This window comes from Panulirus ornatus, chromosome 27, assembly GCF_036320965.1.
Source record: "Panulirus ornatus isolate Po-2019 chromosome 27, ASM3632096v1, whole genome shotgun sequence".
Classification (NCBI taxonomy): domain Eukaryota; kingdom Metazoa; phylum Arthropoda; class Malacostraca; order Decapoda; family Palinuridae; genus Panulirus; species Panulirus ornatus.
The window spans coordinates 16,500,600-16,520,599 of NC_092250.1; the positions used below are offsets into that span (position 1 = coordinate 16,500,600).

The 20,000-nt window shown below is 43.2% G+C and overlaps 1 protein-coding gene and 1 long non-coding RNA gene across 2 annotated transcripts in view; one reads left to right on the top strand and one right to left on the bottom strand.

The window, feature by feature from the left end:
- The window catches only part of LOC139757675 (uncharacterized), a 344,152-nt gene that overhangs the window by 138,917 nt on the left and 185,235 nt on the right, over positions 1-20,000 (bottom strand). The window lies entirely within an intron of this gene.
- LOC139757606 (uncharacterized) overlaps positions 1-20,000 on the top strand; it is a 234,185-nt gene that overhangs the window by 73,133 nt on the left and 141,052 nt on the right. Inside the window, exon 2 of the long non-coding RNA XR_011714681.1 lies at positions 12,951-13,026. This is a non-coding gene — a long non-coding RNA (uncharacterized lncRNA). The remainder of the gene's footprint in view (positions 1-12,950; positions 13,027-20,000) is intronic.

Below are 20,000 nucleotides of genomic sequence, written 5' to 3' on the forward strand. Positions count from 1 at the left end.
GGTAAAGACTCACCAGGTCAGAAGAGGGAAGTTAGTAGTTTGTGACTGCTTAAAGGGATGAAAATAATGGTCATATTAACCCTCTCGCCTGGATATAACGTACCTAACCATTGTAGAATCATGCGCCTGTTACCACTGTTGTACTTCCCCGTCGTATGATTATGCGCTCATTATTCTCCGGCGTTACCAAAGTAGCCCCCACGAATGACGGACATATCTGTTTACTTCGAGACTACTAACAGACTCATTCCCCTAAGCTGAGGAAAGGGTGATTCAAACGCTCATTACAATCAGCAGGACGTGTTCATGTGACCTTATTTGTATTTCTCGTTTGCATTATTGCCTTAATTGACCTCCTCCCCCTCCCTCCCCCCTCCCTCCCTCCTCCACCCTCTTTGTTAATTGTCGTGAGAGATAATTGCATTATTTGCCCCCTACGAGGTAGGTTGTCGGCTCTCGCCTTCAGAAACATTTGAGGTGTATATTTCATCCTCTTTTTTTTTTTCCTATGATGTTCTGGCTCGTAGTGACTTAGCGTGCTATATAATGGGAAGGTACTGATAACGTTTTTATCATAGGATTACCTTGCGCTGCCTTGGCCAATGGGGTATTGAAGGTTCCCCAAGTGAGCCATTCTCTTGTCTTTGATCCAAATTATAGATTTATATAAAGGTTTTGTTTATATATATTGATCTAAATCCATTAAGGGAACACTTCTCTGTTACTCTGGGCTCCGGTGATTCTAAATCTAAATCTATGTGGTAGTCTACAGCACACTTGGGCCATCAATATGTAAGGTAATGCTCAGATCTAAGTGCTGTACATATGTATACAACCTCACACATTACCACATATGGGGGGGTCACATAACAAGAAATCATCGTATGTAAATACAGTACTTATACATGAATTGTATTATAGTCTTGTATACATCAGAGTTCAGTTGTATCGCACCTCAGCATAGATTGAACTCCCTATTGTAGGGCAACTCAGCATAGATCTGAACTCCTAGGACACCTCAGCATAGATTGAACTCCTAGGACACCTCAGCATAGATTGAACTCCTAGCACACCTCAGCATAGGCTGAACTCCTCCCATAGGGCATTACCATAGGCAAACATCAACAATTAGTCAGATACACACACACACACACACACACACGCTCCAGCACACACGCCCCCCCACACACGTCTTAAGTTGCGCGGGCTCCCCGCGCCTTATATTCCAATTTACCTTTGAAATACAGTACATTAACATTCATTATGCAGATTCCTCACGCGAAACTTCTCCCCAGTCAAAAGTCGGGGGCGGCCAAGGGCCCCCAGACCGCTGCCTGAAGTTTCGGCGGGTTCGTGTTTCGTGCCCGACCGGACTCGTGTTTCGTGTCCGAACAGACTCGCGTTTCGTGTTTCGTGCTCGTCTGGGTTCACGTTTCGTGTTCCATGCCCGACCAGACTCACGTTTCGTGTTTCATACCCGTCCAGACTCACGTTTCGTGTTTCATACCCGTCCAGACTCATGTTTCGTGTTTCATACCCGTCCAGACTCACTTTTCGTGTATCATACCCGTCCAGACTCACGTTTCGTGTTTCACACCCGTCCAGACTCACGTTTCGTGTTTCATACCCGTCCAGACTCACGTTTCGTGTTTCATACCCGTCCAGACTCACGTTTCGTGTTTCGTGCCCGTCTAGATTCGCGAAAACAAATTTTGCATTATTCAATTTTTCGTATAATCTTTTTTTTCATACATTTTTTCCCAGTCTTTTTTTATTCTTCATTTTGTACCTTCTTAATTCAAGTTTTGTACCTTCTTAATTCAAGTTTTGTACCTTCTTAATTCAAGTTTTCGTCTCGCATTTTGTATCCAGAGTCTAAAGGTTTGTATTTTGTATCTTCCCGGTAGAAAGCTGGTGTATTTTGTACCTTACTTATTGTAGTGTGTGGCTTGTATCCTACTTATAAAAGTTTGCGTTTGTGTCCTACTTAGGAATATTTGTATTTTGTGCCCTACTTACAGAAGTTTGTTTCGTTCGTGCTTAAAGAAATCTGTTTAGTATTCTACTTATAAACATCTAATGTAGTATATATGTTATTTATAGACATTCAGTGTATTTTATATCCTACTTATAAACATTTGTTGTATTCTGTACCTTACTTACAAACATTTGTTGTTTTCTGTACCTTACTTATATACATTTGGTGTATTCTGTACCCTACTTACATACATTTGGTGTATTCTGTACCTTACTTACAAACATTTGTTGTTTTCTGTACCTTACTTATATACATTTGGTGTATTCTGTACCCTACTTACATACATTTGGTGTATTCTGTACCTTACTTACAAACATTTGTTGTTTTCTGTACCTTACTTATATACATTTGGTGTATTCTGTACCCTACTTACATACATTTGGTGTATTCTGTACCTTACTTATATACATTTGGTGTATTCTGTACCCTACTTACATACATTTGGTGTATTCTGTACCCTACTTATATACATTTGGTGTATTCTGTAACCTACTTACAAACATTTGGTGTATTCTGTACCCTACTTACAAACATTTGGTGCATTCTGTACCCTACTTACAAACATTTGGTGTATTCTGTACCCTACTTACATACATTTGGTGTATTCTGTACCCTACTTACAAACATTTGTATTTTACAGTTACTTATCTTGAAGGTATATGTTTTCTGTCTTGCTTCCCATGTATACTTTATATCTATATAAAAGTTTTAACTATTCATCCTGTCTATAAAAGTCCAGTCTGTGTATTCCACTTCTACTCAATGCACTTTGCAAGGTACTTATATAAAAAGCGTGCATTGTATATCCTACTTATGAACGTTTGCGTTAAGTTCCCTACTTACAGAAGCCTGTGCGACGTGTCATACTTATATAAGTCTGGGTTTTGTAACCCATTTATCGTTTAAGTATTGACTTGGGGGTGGGGGGGGGGCAGTTATATTTATCATTGTTGTAAATTCATTTAATTTGACATTTCTTTTTTTTTTTAATGAGGATTTAAGTAAAGCTGGGTTTTAGTGGATGATGAGTCAGATTATCCACACTAGATAATTAAGCTTATGGCTAACGATGCTCTGGGTAATTAAGCTAATGACTTACTATGTTCTGGGTAATTAAGGTGATTATTGACTATATTCTGGGTAATTAAGGTGATTATTGACTATATTCTGGGTAATTAAGGTGATGAACAGTGATTATCCGGGTAATTATACTTAGCCTTACACACGTTCTGATTGAGCAAGCTGAAGATCATTCATGTACTCGTTAATCCAGTATAGGGTTAATCCATGCTCCAGGCAGTTCAGCTACAGATTATCCATGCTCTTGATTACTCAAGCTTAAAATTAACCGTTTTCCGGATGACGTGATGGAAGATTATCCACGTTCTGATTAATCAATTTAGGATTATCCATGTTCCGGGTAATCAGCTGGAAGATTATCCATGTTCTATGTATTCAAGTTTAGAATTATCCATGTTCCAGGTAACCAGCTGGAAGACTATCCATGTTCTAGGTATTGAAGCTTAGAATTATCCATGTTCCGGGTAACCAGCTGGAAGACTATCCATGTTCTAGGTATTCTAGCTTAGAATTATCCATGTTCCGGGTAACCAGCTGGAAGATTATCCATGTTCTAGGTATTCTAGCTTAGAATTATCCATGTTCCGGGTAACCAGCTGGAAGACTATCCATGTTCTAGGTATTCTAGCTTAGAATTATCCATGTTCCGGGTAACCAGCTGGAAGACTATCCATGTTCTATGTATTCTAGCTTAGAATTATCCATGTTCCGGGTAACCAGCTGGAAGACTATCCATGTTCTATGTATTCTAGCTTAGAATTATCCATGTTCCGGGTAACCAGCTGGAAGACTATCCATGTTCTAGGTATTCTAGCTTAGAATTATCCATGTTTCGGGTAACCAGCTGGAAGACTATCCATGTTCTAGGTATTCTAGCTTAGAATTATCCATGTTCCGGGTAACCAGCTGGAAGACTATCCATGTTCTAGGTATTCTAGCTTAGAATTATCCATGTTCCGGGTAACCAGCTGGAAGACTATCCATGTTCTAGGTATTCTAGCTTAGAATTATCCATGTTCCGGGTAACCAGCTGGAAGACTATCCATGTTCTAGGTATTCTAGCTTAGAATTATCCATGTTCCGGGTAACCAGCTGGAAGACTATCCATGTTCTAGGTATTCTAGCTTAGAATTATGGTTAATTCAGCTGGGAATTATTCGTGTTCGGATTCATCACTTATAAATAAGATTATTCATTTTCCGAGCAGCTGAGCTGAAGATGATCCTTGCTGTGGTTAATCATGCTTATGATTATCCATGACCTGGTTAAGAAAAGCTTTGGATTATCCACGTCCCCAAGTGATTAAGTCGAAGATAGTCTCTGGTTAATCATGCTTTGATCATCCTATATTCTGGGTACTCTCTGGCGGAGGATTATCCATGTATTTTTTAATAGCTTAGCTTTTGAGATTATCTTCAAGTTTGGATAATCGGTCTTCAGATTATATGAGCTTTAGAGAACCAGGATTTGGATCATCTGGCGTCTTAATGTTCTAAGCTGCAAATTATTCGAGATTTTATGCCACGAATTATTTGATTTGTCCCATTTGAAACTTCGAATTATCTTGGTATTTGATAATCACGTCTTATCATTGTGTGATAAGAGAGATGACTATTAACCCGTGAGAAGAATTATCAGCCCTTCGGAATATCGGGGTTGCTTTTTTTTTTCGTTGGATCCTGGTTAATCCGTGTTCCGGATAATGGAGGTTCCGGTTTATCCGGTTAATCGAGGTTCCGAATGATAAACATCCCGGTTAATCGAGGTTCCGGATTATAAAGATTACGGTTCATCGAAGTTCCGGATTGTAGGGGGTCTTGTTCGCTTTCCCGGATGATAGATAAGTAAGTGTATCGACCCATCCATACTGCATCGTTGAAACCATGCATTCCCATTCTCTTACAGCGTCACCAAGACTAACGAAGGTCAGCACCTCGTAAAAGCATTATTTTAGGTCATAGGTCACAAGAGGTCATTTGGCGACGAAGTCAGAGGCTTCGAGCTGATGTGGGAGGGTCATCAGAGTCGCTGCGTCAATCAGTTCACTCGAATCGCCAAAGATCGTTAGAGTTCACAGAGGTCATTAAGGGTATTCAAGAGACGACCTTGGGCGATTACCATAATTACCCTAGGTGATTTATGACGACTCAGGTCACGTGTGTGACCTTAATGATGTGCAATGTAATTAGAACTACCTAATTGGATCTCAAAGGGGTTGTAAGAAACATATCATTTTGTAATACATAGAAGACTTGTAATATATATATATATATATATATATATATATATATATATATATATATATATATATATATATATATATATATATATATATATATATATGCAACACACATGTAATACACCCAATTGAACACATGAAAGACACAATACATTGACATTTAAAATACAGCAAAATGTAACGTGAAATACAACAGATACAACTAATACACGAGGCACAAAAAGGGGGTGGGGGGAGGGTGGACACTAATACATCGTCTGGGGTGTCACAGAATACATCTAATACATCCAACACAAGCTCGAAAAACACGTACAATACAACATACATCTAAGAGGGTTCAGCAAATACATCTGGTGTAGGTCTAAATCTATCTAAACACATCTAAATCTCAAAATAAAGATACTAGATAAAGATACTATGTTCGGGGGGGGGGGGGGTGATTCTCAGGGCACTAAAAGTATCTACAGATACTTGAGAAAAGATAGACTGTGTACATGTCGATTGTAGTCACATTGTCTGGTGAATATGTACATGTGTATGTATGTATATGTCTGTGTATGTATGTGTAGGTGTACGTTGAGATGTATAGGTATGTATATGTGCGTGTGTGGGCGTGTATGTATATACATGTGTATGTGGGTGGGTTGGGCCATTCCTTCGTCTGTTTTTTTTGCGCTACCTCGTGAACGCGGGAGTCAGCGACTAAGTATAATATATATATATATATATATATATATATATATATATATATATATATATATATATACAGTGAACCTCTGTCAAGGTTTAGGGCAAATACATTTATACACTACACTAGAGCAAATGTATATAAATACATCTAAGATACAGTAGGACACAGAGGGTTACATATGGCATTAATATACATATTAAGACAAAATACACATATACTAACACATATGTGACACTGAACATATCAAAGGGGGGGGGGGAACAGAAGACGCTAGAACGCAGCTTAGTGGGGCTACACCACATACTAGAACGCACATCAGACAATCTCGGGACTTCAGTGTCTAATTGGTGATTGGGTGATTAAGGGGGGGGGGGAGGTTTAGGGAAAGGGGGGTGGAGGAGGGGGGGCGAAATCATGCCTCATACAAGATATAAAGATAAATTTCACTTGGGGGTGTGGTGGTGGTTTAGGGTAGGTCAATTGGGTTGATTTATCATGCATCAGGGTTAGGGATAATCAGCCTAACGTGTCGACTACTCAAAAGGTGGGATACCACTCTTTTGTCACAGCTGGTGGGGGGGGGGGAGGAAGGGTGTTGTTGTTGTTGTTGTTGTTTTTGTTTGCTCTACGTGGATGATTGAGAAATTAGCATACCTTCCAATCCTGAAAAGCAAGCAGAGTACAGATTTAACAGACAAGTTACTTTGTTGATTCATTAATGAGACATTGTGGACAATAAATGTTAGATAATAGGTTTAGACAGAGCTGCAAGGGGAGTGAAGGAGGAGGAGGAGGCCTGGTGGGGGGGGGTTGGGGGGAGAAAAAGAAGGCTTGGGGTGGGAGAAGAGAAGGCGAGGGAGGGGGGGCGAAGAAGAAGGCCTGCAAAGGGGAGGGGGGAATGAGAAGAGAAGGCCTGCAGTGGGGGTAGGGGGGGAGGAAGGAGGCCTGGGGAGGGAATAAGAAGGCCTGCAGGGGGGGGGGAGAAGGCCTGCAGGGAGGGGGGAGAAGGCCTGCAGGGAGGGGGGAGAAGGCCTGCAGGGAGGGGGGAGAAGGCCTGCAGGGGGGGGGAGAAGGCCTGCAGGGAGGGGGGAGAAGAAGGCTTGGGGGGAATAAGGAGGCCTGGGGGGGGGGGGAAAGAAGGCATGGGCGGGGGGGGGGAGGCGTGGGGGCGGGGAGGGAGGAAAGCGAAAAATTCCTGTGGTTAAAAAGTTATAAGTTAACAAGATAAGTAAGTTAATGCAAGTCTACCACTACCACCACTATCATGGTAGACTTATCATCCAAGATGCGATTACATCTAACTAAATCACCTCTTTAAGAAAAACAATTTCTACAACATGTATCACAGAAAATAGAATATAGAATCTGTTATTTAGATATTAATGTCAATGGTGAACATAGAAGCTACTATAGCGTTTACTGCTAGCTGCGTCGATGGCGTTTCCCTGCTCGGTGCGTAAAAGCAGACTTACGCCAAACCAAAATTCAGCGATTGTTTACGTTGAAGGCAATACCCGAGTCACGTGTTGATGTTATCATTTTCCATTTCTCCTGACACTCTGCTGTATAGGGAGACTGGGGGACTTGATATGATACATATATACTATGAAACCTGGCTTGATATGTTTTATTTACTTTGAAATTAAGAGAAACACTTGTAGAAATCAGTGGAATTTATGAAATTCTATGTTCAGATATAGGTCTGTTATGGTCTCGTGTTTACAGCGTTCGGTTTTTTTTGTTCGCTGCGTGAGTCGTGCGCTGAGTGTGTTCGCCTCGTCCCCACCGGACGCAACCACGTCTGGCGAACATACTCTTACCTTGTGGTTGAGTTAGAGGGAAGAATAGTGACTGTGTATTGGTGTATTTGTGACATAAACATTGACAGTTAAAGCGTGTATGTGTCTTTGCAAAGTTAGGTAAGGTTGGCCAAGGTTCTCTTGATTTCTAGAAGTGTTTGATGTACTCTTTCCCCCGCAATGTTTTACCCCACGTTTTCACTGATCTTCATATCCCACCCCACTACTCATTTTCTTTTAGTATAGTAGAATTGAAGACAGGCTTCCATATCACGCTCCTCCAGTCTCATTTTGTCTCTAGATATAAAACGATATCATTTCAAAACTAAATCACTGATATTTTTAAGTTATTTATGTGGTGCCCTTAAACAGTAGATGTAGAAAAAAAAAAAAAATAATCTCTGAAAGTCCTTTTTAGGCTCATGCAGCATTCATTCTGTGTTTTTATCATAACCAAACATGTGGTCCTTATCTCTGAATAATTAATTTATATTTAAATTTCCTGCAAACACATTACAGATTTTTTTTTGAAAATTAGTAAATTCATACAAAAATATTCAATAGGGGGATATATATATATATATATATATATATATATATATATATATATATATATATATATATATATATATATATATGGAGACACATGAATCATCTTTACTGAATGATCTTTGAAATTATATTCCATTAAATTATTTATTGAATAGTCCATCTGTCTATAAGTAATGTATCAGTTATTCTGTCTCTCTTGAGTTCTAAAGTGATTTCAGCCTTCCATCTATCGACTGCCCCATCCTCCCCCATCTATCGACTGCCCCCCCCCCCCCATCCCACCAAGCCCTCACTCTCCCTAGCTCCACATATGGGAGGGGGGTCTGTCTGTTCCAATCAGGCCCACTGTTTCAGGGCTGATGGCTCCCTTGTCCTTCCCACGGTGTGACTGAATCTTTTCCACTGCCCTCCCGTGTTGCGGCGTGATCTGTTCCATCCTCCTCCCTCCCCCCCCTCCACCCTCCCATGGTGTGGCCGTATCTGTTCTATTCGCTCCCATGGTGTGGCCGTATCTGTTCCATCCACTCCCATGGTGTGGCCATATCTGTTCCATCCTCTCCCATGGTGTGGCCAGATCTGTTCCATCCACTCCCATGGTGTGGCCATATCTGTTCCATCCTCTCCCATGGTGTGGCCAGATCTGTTCCATCCACTTCCATGGTGTGGCCATATCTGTTCCATCCCCCTTCATGGTGTGGCCAGATCTCTTCCATTATCTCCCATTAAGTAGGTGTAATACATCATTACTTCTGTTCCATTCCTCCCATGTATTACTCTATCATTTCCCCCCCTTTCTCCTCCTCCTCTTCCTCCTCTCCCATCACCTCTCCTCTCACGCCCGCATGTTCCACTCGCCTCCTCAGAGCAGCTGCTATACATCTCCCGTCCTGCATCCTTCCCTCTACCCCTTCCACCTTCATGATCACCCCCACATCCCCTATCCCGTCCGTGCTCAATTAATCTCTCTCATAGTAACAGTTGACAGCGGACTAGGGGGAATGGGGAGTGGGGAGGCAGGCAGGCGGGGTAGGGATTATTACTATTATTATCATTTCACCAGCACAAGGCGGCTTGACACCTGTAGTTGGGAATCGAACCCCGCCCCACGGCGCGCCACACACACACAGCCATGCTGGACGGGCGATAGCCTCGGCCCCCTCCCCTCCCCGCCAGCCTTGGTGAATTGGTCATCTCGTTAGAAGACTCTCCCCTCCCCACACCCCACACCACACACACCCCCCCACCTAATTCTGCCGTGGTGTGACGGGTGGACAAATTGACGGGCTGTCTGACAGACGGAGGGGCCTGTCCGGCAGAATAACGGTGTGTGTGTGTGTGTGTGTGTGTGTGTGTGGAGAGGAGGAGGGGGTGTGTGTGTGTGTGGAGAGGAGGAGGGGTGGTGTGTGTGTGTGTGTGTGTGTGGAGGGATATTTAGCCGGTCGGTCCGGAAGGCGGCATGGTTGAAACGCCTCGTTATCAACGGGCACTTGGGTAGTTTTTAGCATTCGCGGACCAATTAGAGAGATACCAACACCCGGTGACAGTAAGGCAATTCAAGGGTGATTTAAGGGTAATACGACCATTAAGGCGTGAACGGGGGTCATTCATTCTCATTTCTCTATTGGTAATTTGGCTTATTTTATGGAGACCCTGAATTGCTAGTTAGCCCTGTTTATATTGAATATTCTGACGTCATTGGGATATTATAGCGAAGTGTACTTTATAAATGACCTAAGATTACGTAGTCAATATGGTGATGACCCAGGTCGTTACATTACCCTAGTAAACTAGTGTACTTTGGGTCAGTTTTTTTTTTTTTTTTGATAAGGGATCTATCTATTTTATGATTCAGTAGTATACTTTGGATCAATTCCTTTTTTTTTGATAATGGATCTAGTTATTTTATGATTCAATAGTATACTTTGGATTAATTTTTTTGATAATGGATCTATTTTATGATTCAGTAGTATACTTTGGATCAATTTTTTTTATAATGGATCTATTTTATGATTCAATAGTATACTTTGGATTAATTTTTTTGATAATGGATCTATTTTGTGATTCAGTAGTATACTTTGGATCAATTTTTTTTGATAATGGATCTATCTATTTTATGATTCAATAATCTCGAATAAAGGATTTAATTGATTAATCACCAACACTTGAGCACTGAGCACGGGGATTGGGTGGTTGAGCACACGCGTCGTACTTGCGCGTGCGTCTAGTAGTCGATGGTGGGTTAGACCACATGTGAAGACGTCAGAGAGAATATGGTCGTTCGTCTTATACCATTACACCGGATGATGGTCGTTCGTCTGAGGTCGTTACATCATATATATGTAATGGTCGTTCGTGTCATACCATTACGATGACAGAATACTAGGGGGGAGGGGGTGGGGGGTGGACGGGAGTCCGATGTGTGGCGTCCAGCGAGGCTAGGAGTGGCGTGCGGGCATACGAATCTCGTTTTCTTTATTAGTCCCTCTTTGTAAGCAGCATTTCTATCAGCTGAAGCGTTAATGGAATATATGGCTGAAAAAGCTCTCAACTGTGTTTATGCATCATCCCAGTCCATATATATATATATATATATATATATATATATATATATATATATATATATATATATATATATATATATATGCAGTAATCATAGTGTTCTAAGCAATGAAAAACAAAACATACATGAGATGATAAAAGGCACATCCTACCGTCCATTATCAACACAGCCAGCATTTCCCCTACCCTGTTAAGAACATAAGGGTGAACTTACCACTGAATCTGACCTCCTTCCAAGCCCTGTGGAATGTTCTCATCAGGCGATGGTAGAGGGAATGCAGGCTCCACCCCTGGGGCCTGTGACGCGACCGCATGGACGAGCCCGATTGGTGGGACGAGGCCGGGGAGTCGGTGACGTCATGGGGCGTATCTAGTCTCCGCCTCCTGTCGGGTGTGACGTCATAATATTCCTCCTCCTCTTCCTCCTCCTCCTCCTCCTCTTCCTCCTCTTCCTCCTCGGGATATACTTGCTCGTTGATGTAAACACTCCGGGGACTTTCGAATTTAGACATGGCTAATGTCTTCCCTTCTTTCCTTCCTTCAAAATTCACTTTATTTCACTTGTTATTGTTTTTTGTTTATATATATATTAAACTATTGAAGACAATGTATTTTTCTCTTCTTTCTTTCTTTCTTTCTCGGCCCCCACAACCAGTTTTCTTACGCATGGTGTGGCCCCTCCATGTTAAGGGGGGAGAAGTGGGTGTGTGGGTGTGTGAGTAGACGTGTATCTTCACTAGAGCTGGGGGTGGGCCCAGACCCCAGAGAAAATAGAGAGACTCACACGCTCTCGAGTTCATGTTTCCCATGCGGCAGGGTGGGTGGGGGGGGAGGAGAGGAGGGGGGGTCGTTGGTGGTCGTGGTCGTCTGTCGGCTTGTAAGTGGCAAATTACTTTCAGCCACTACAGTACCTGGTGGTTACATTCAACCACTACAGTAACTGGTAAATTGCTTTCCACCGCTACAGTAACTGGTAAATTAACTTTCCACCACTACAGTAACTGGTAAATTAACTTGCCACCACTACAGTAACTGGTAAACTACAGTAACTGATTATATTCAACCACTACAGTAACTGGTAAATTACTTTCCACCACTACAGTAACTGGTAAACTACAGTAACTGGTGATTCTATTCAACCACTACAGTAACTGGTAAATTACTTTCCACCACTACAGTAACTGGTGATTATATTCAACCACTACAGTAACTGGTAAATTACTTTCCACCACTACAGTAACTGGTGATTATATTCAGTTATTTTCAGCCAGTTACAGTGACTGAGGATTACATTGAACCACGACAGTAACTGAGGATTATTATTATTATTTTTTTCCGACCACAATTACTTTTGACACATTTAAAGCACCTGGAAAATAATGATAACATGATATGTACATAAATGTCGAATAGTGGAAATGTTGTACATCAGGCCTCGTTCTCCTTGAACCTGTACAAGGGCGCGGGAAGTACATGTTTTACGAGATCTGTACATGGGTACGACTTGTCCTTCTCCCCCCAGTACATCTCCCCCTAGTCAAACACAGGTGTACATGGGTGGAGCTTCGTCTCTCCCCCCATCACCCCCTTAGTCAAACAATAGACGTTGGAGCATCTATACCCCAAATGTCTTTTCACAGTCACGTCAGCTTTACTTAATAATATATATATATATATATATATATATATATATATATATATATATATATATATATATATATATATATATATTTACCAAATGGCGTCCTAGCTTCGTCCTTCGATGTATATCAACTGACTGTTATATTTCTCTCTTGTGTCTCCCCTGATGATGTGATTATTACACGAAAGTGCACTTGGGAACTTACCGTGTTTCATTTTCCCCGTGGACTCATAGGAATATATATATATATATATATATATATATATATATATATATATATATATATATATATATATATATATATATATATATATGCACGTATTTACTCATTCCTTTTCCTCCTTCCCCAGGTAAATCGTCAGCTTGTTCGTGGAGAACACCACGGCCCCCAGTTCCACTGTCACATCTACCAACTTCTGCTTTAAGGTAAGTAATGTTGGCCGGTATCTTTACATATTGCGATGAGTAACCAGTGAATTGCTCGTTTGGGTATTCCTTCTGTCTGTCTGTCTATCTATCTATCTATGTGTGTGTGTGTGTGTGTGTGTGTGTGTTTCACACCACGACACGTCTTGAGAAAGGGCCCTGGTGTTACCCATTTTTTCCCAGGGGCGACTGCAGCTCCAAGGAAGCGCTCTCCGCTCAGTAGCAGGGAGATGCTAGGCCCCCCCCTCGGGCGAGAAGTAATTCGCTGGCGACACTGCCCGTACGTGCGCCCCCCCTCCAGGGGGAAGGGGTCGTCAGCTGCTGGCGATGCAGCACCGCCAGGGGCGAGCTGGCGTCGGGAACAGACGAAGAAATGGCCACACGGCCGCTCACATCCATTGTCTCGTGTCCAATCCGTCGTGTGTAATGCACCGAAACCACAGCTCCCTATATCCACAACCAGTCCCCCTCCCCCCCCCCACACACACAACCCTGGTTGTAGAATAGGAAGCTGTGGTAACAACCCTAGAGATCGGCTATAGATTCATCTATACTCCTGTTATGTTCTCACACACATAACCCTGGTTGTGGAATAGGGAGCTGTGGTAACAACCCTATAGATTCATCTGCACTGCTCTTACGTCCACACACACAACCCTGGTTGTGGAATAGGGAGCTGTGGTAACAACCCTAGAGATCGGTCTCTGCTGCTGTGTGTTTAACCCACGACTTTACAACTCGGGTATTTTCCTCGCGGATGACACCCCCCCCCCCCCGTCCGTCCGTCCGTCCGTCCGTCCTGACAGGCAGGTGTGAGCGTACGGTGTTTCACAACGCCGACGCTGCGTATTCATTTGTGGCAGCTGTGGCTGAATTAAAAATTCATCTATGCATATTCAGGAACCACATTTCTGCCCCTCACCACACCCCACACCCTCCCTCTCCCTCCTCCCTCTACAGAGTGGCTCTCTCTCTCTCTCTCTCTCTCTCTCTCTCTCTCTCTCTCTCTCTCTCTCTCTCTCTCTCTCTCTCTCTGTTCTGTGATCATTTACATGGAGTGGGGGATGGAATGGGGGGGGGGGGGGTGGAATATCTCCTCTGCGCGAGTGTAAAAAAAAAAAAAAGAATGGTGGAAAATGATTTACCGGGGTGTGGACACTGGTAGAGGGATTTACATGTGGGGGTGGGGGGTGTAGAGCGGTCGAATATATATATATATATATATATATATATATATATATATATATATATATATATATATGTTTTGGACAATCACATGTTTACCAAATGGCGTCCTAGCTTCGTCTCTTCGATGTATATCAACTGACTGTTATATTTCTCTCTTGTGTCTCCCCTGATGATGTGATTATTACACGAAAGTGCACTTGGGAACTTTTCGTGTTTCATTTTCACCGTGGACTCATAGGAATATCTTGATCACGCGCAAAATTGTGATCCTTTCCAACATATATATATGTGTGTGTGTGTGTGTGTGATCCCAAATATGGCGACAGATGGCAACCCGAACCCAACCATGATAACGTGCAGTGTATGTTATCTCTGATATCTCGTCGGTCGACAGCGATATCGTAAGTATACTGGTGTGGTAAGTATACTGGTGTGTCGAGTATACTGGTGTGTCGAGTACACTGGTATGTCGAGTACACTGGTATGTCGAGTATACTGGTATGTGAGTATACTGGTATGTCGAGTATACTGGTATGGCGAGTATACTGGTATGTGAGTATACTGGTGTGTCGAGTATACTGGTGTGTCGAGTATACTGGTGTGTCGAATACACTGGTTTGTCAAGTTTACTGGTATGTCGAATACACTGGTTTGTCGAGTATACTGGTATGGCGAGTATACTGGTATGTCAAGTATACTGGTATGTCGAGTATACTGGTGTGTCGAGTATACTGGTGTGTCGAATGCACTGGTTTGTCAAGTTTACTGGTATGTCGAATACACTGGTTTGTCGAGTATACTGGTATGGCGAGTATACTGGTATGTGAGTATACTGGTATGTGAGTATACTGGTATGTCGAGTATACTGGTATGTCGAGTATACTGGTATGTGAGTATACTGGTATGTCGAGTATACTGGTGTGGCGAGTACACTGGTATGTCGAGTATACTGGTATGTGAGTATACTGGTATGTCGAGTATACTGGTATGTGAGTATACTGGTATGTCGAGTATACTGGTATGTCGAGTATACTGGTATGTCGAGTACACTGGTATGTCGAGTATACTGGTATGTCGAGTACACTGGTATGTCGAGCATGCTGGTGTGTCGAGTACACTGGTATGTCGAGTATACTGGTATGTCACCCTGGGTTGTTCTGTGCGAAGGGATTTTGGCCGTGGTTCTCCCCCCCCCCAGGTTCGGGTGGTGACGGCCTGGGGGGGGGGGCGCCATTCCTGGTCCCGCTGCAGTAGATTAAGAAACACTTCTGTTTCGCCACACACTTTATGTGTCGTTTTCTCTTTAAGTGCCCCCCTCGTCAACCCTCCCGTTTTCTAATGCGTCATCTTTGGCCCGTGTTCCTTCAGTGATTTTTATTTGTTTATTTATTTTTTTTTTAAGTCAATGGTTTGTTGATTTTATCATCTGTTTGATGGCCACGGCTTCTGCGGTGTCGTCCCTGCCAACAGCTGGTGTCTGCACCACCACCAGGGTGTCGTCCCTGCCAACAGCTGGTGTCTGCACCACCACCAGGGTGTCGTCCCTGCCAACAGCTGGTGTCTGCACCATCACCAGGGTGTCGTCCCTGCCAACAGCTGGTGTCTGCACCATCACCAGGGTGTCGTCCCTGCCAACAGCTGGTGTCTGCACCACCACCAGGGTGTCGTCCCTGCCAACAGCTGGTGTCTGCACCATCACCAGGGTGTCGTCCCTGCCAACAGCTGGTGTCTGCACCATCACCAGGGTGTCGTCCCTGCCAACAGCTGGTGTCTGCACCACCACCAGGGTGTCGTCCCTGCCAACAGCTGTTGTCTGCACCACCACCAGGGTGTCGTCCCTGCCAACAGCTGTTGTCTGCACCACCACCAGGGTGTCGTCCCTGCCAACAGCTGTTGTCTGCACCACCACCAGGGTGTCGTCCCTGCCAACAGCTGGTGTCTGCACCATCACCAGGGTGTCGTCCCTGCCAACAGCTGTTGTCTGCACCACCACCAAGGTGTCGTCCCTGCCAACAGCTGTTGTCTGCACCACCACCAGGTGTCGTCCCTGCCAACAGCTGGTGTCTGCACCACCACCAGGGTGTCGTCCCTGCCAACAGCTGTTGCCCCCGACTCCATAACTTCCCCCCCTCCCCTTACCCCTCCCCTCCCTGCCAACACTAATGTCTCCCCTTACCCCTCCGGCACACACACACACACACACACACACACACACACACACACACACACACACACACACACGGTCTCAGCTGGACGATTGTATCACTATGGCAACGGTTCTCGTGGCCTTCCTGTAGCTCCTGCCTCTCTCACACACTCTCTCTCTCCTGCCTCTCACTCACACACTCACTCTCCTGCCTCTCACTCGCACTCTCACTCCTGCCTTTCACACACTCACCAGCCTCACACACTCTCACTTGCTTCTCTCTCTCACACACTCCCCTGCCTCTCTCACACTCTCTCCTGCCTCTCACACACTCACTAGCCTCACACACTCTCACTTGCTTCTCTCTCTCTCACACGCTCTCCTGCCTCTCTCACACTCTCCTGCCTTTCACACACTCACCAGCCTCACACACTCTCACTTGCTTCTCTCTCTCACTCTCTCACACACTCTCCTGCCTCTCACACACATATCTCAACTTCCTGTCATGTCAAGCTGGATGCTGACTGAAGTGTACATGTCACCCCCGCCCCTCCTCTCCCTATCCAGCTTGACAGCTTAGTGAGCTGTCAAGCTGAAAGATGACTGAAATGTACAAGTGATCCCCTCTCTCCCCTTGATTGACAGCAAGCCATGCTGAAAGACAGCTGGAAGATAAGCTTTGGGGAAAAAGAAAGAAATCACTCCTCACTCTAGCTTGAAGGTATGTTAAGCTAAAAGTTAGCTTTGAGTGTGTAGATCTAGCTACCCCTCAGCCTAGCTTGAAGGTATGTTAAGCTAAAAGTTAGCTTTGAGTGTGTAGATCTAGCTACCCCTCAGCCTAGCTTGAAGGTATGTTAAGCTAAAAGTTAGCTTTGAGTGTGTAGATCTAGCTACCCCTCAGCTTGGCTTGAAGGCATGTTAAGCTAAAAGTTAGCTTTGAGTGTGTAGATCTAGCTACCCCTCAGCTTGGCTTGAAGGCATGTTAAGCTAAAAGTTAGCTTTGAGTGTGTAGATCTAGCTACCCCTCAGCTTGGCTTGAAGGCATGTTAAGCTAAAATTTAGCTTTGAATGTGTAGCTCTAGCCATTCCTCAACTGAGCTTGATAGCTTGTCAAGCTATAAGTTAGCTTTGAATACTTAGCTCCAGATACACACGAACAAAGTGCATAGGATATAATGATATAGTTGTTTGTGTCTGTATATATATATATATATATATATATATATATATATATATATATATATATATATATATATATATATATATAACACAATTCTCTGGTCTTGCACGTGTTATATATATATATATATATATATATATATTATATATATATATATATATATATATATATATATATATATATATATATATATATATATATATATAAAACAATTCTCTGGTCTTGCACGTGTTATATATATATATATATATATATATATATATATATATATATATATATATAACACAATTCTCTGGTCTTGCACGTGTTATATATATATATATATATATATATATATATATATATATATATATATATATATATATATATATAACACAATTCTCTGGTCTTACACGTGTAAGTGTCCAGTAAAGTGTCTGTCGGCTTAACGCTGGGGGGGGGGGGTTGGAGGGGGGGTTTAAGTTCTGCATAACGAAGCGAAACTTGGCCAAGTTAGCAAGCGCGTCCGGGGGAGGTTTTTTGAGTTTGCTTTGGTTGGTGCAAACAGCATGGATACTGGGGGGGGCTGGGGTGGGGGGGATGGGGAGGGGGGGAGAGAGGCGTAAAATACTGGGGGTGGGGGGTTGGGGAGGGGGGCAGGAGGGGGGAGGCAGGCATAGTCTAATGTGCGCGGGACTTGACGTCATTTGGCAACGCCGCCCGACGGAGGGAGAGAGAGAGAGAGAGAGAGAGAGAGAGAGAGAGAGAGAGAGAGAGAGAGAGAGAGAGAGAGAGAGTTTTATCTCACGGTATTTATGATCAGGTGTGTATTGTCCCCGGCTGTGCTCCTCTCTCTCTCTCTCTCTCTCTCTCTCTCTCTCTCTCTCTCTCTCTCTCTCTCGTTAAAGGTAACACATTCATTGGCCAATTAAGGGGTAGGGGGGGAGGGGGAAGGGAAGGTGGGGGGGGGGGTCTTCCCCACCAAGGCCTCCCCTCATGCTCTTTGGAATGTGGGTGGGTGTTGGGGGGGGGGGAGTGGTTCTTACAGTACCTGTAATAGGAGTGTTACAGTGTCGTTAATAGGGGTGTACAGTGTCATGAATGGGGGTGTTACAGTGTCGTTAATGGGGGTGTTACAGTGTCATTAATGGGGGTGTTACAGTGTCATTAATGGGGGTGTTACAGTGTCATTAATGGGGGTGTTACAGTGTCATTAATGGGGGTGTTACAGTGTCATTAATGGGGGTGTTACAGTGTCATTAATGGGGGTGTTACAGTGTCATTAATGGGGGTGTTACAGTGTCGTTAATAGGGGTGTTAGAGAACGTATTTTACAGTACCCCCATACAATTTAGATAGATCATTATAGGTATTTACAGAACACACACACACACACACACACACACACACACACACATATATATATATATATATATATATATATATATATATATATATATATATATATATATATATATATATAGGCCGGGCCTTAATTGAAATATTCACATACACGTCCACTTGAGCACGCCGCCGGCACGACCCACGGGTAGACATGACCTGACCTCTGACCTGACCTTGGGGCACTGCGTATCATTGACCCATCGTCTTCCGTGCTCTGGCGACCAGGATGTAGGTGGGAAAAAAAAAAATGTCCACTCACCTCCTCCTCCCCTTCCCCTTCCTCCCTCACTCACTCTTTCGAAAACTTCATCATTTTTTACTTCATTTACAAAAAAGAAAAATGCCTCCCATTACTGTAGTGCTTACATGCCTAATATTTGCTCGAAGCAAGACGAAGAAGGAAAGAAAAAAATAATGTCTTATGGAGCAGAGGACTGTCGCTCAATATATATATATATATATATATATATATATATATATATATATATATATATATATATATGGTGTGGGAGGCAAGTTGTTAGAAGCAGTGAAAAGTTTTTATCGAGGATGTAAGGCATGTGTACGTGTAGGAAGAGAGGAAAGTGATTGGTTCTCAGTGAATGTAGGTTTGCAGCAGGGGTGTGTGATGTCTCCATGGTTGTTTGATTTGTTTATGGATGGGGTTGTTAGGGAGGTGAATGCAAGAGTTTTGGAAAGAGGGGCAAGTATGAAGTCTGTTGGGGATGAGAGAGCTTGGGAAGTGAGTCAGTTGTTGTTCGCTGATGATACAGCGCTGGTGGCTGATTCATGTGAGAAACTGCAGAAGCTGGTGACTGAGTTTGGTAAAGTGTGTGGAAGAAGAAAGTTAAGAGTAAATGTGAATAAGAGCAAGGTTATTAGGTACAGTAGGGTTGAGGGTCAAGTCAATTGGGAGGTGAGTTTGAATGGAGAAAAACTGGAGGAAGTGAAGTGTTTTAGATATCTGGGAGTGGATCTGGCAGCGGATGGAACCATGGAAGCGGAAGTGGATCATAGGGTGGGGGAGGGGGCGAAAATTTTGGGAGCCTTGAAGAATGTGTGGAAGTCGAGAACATT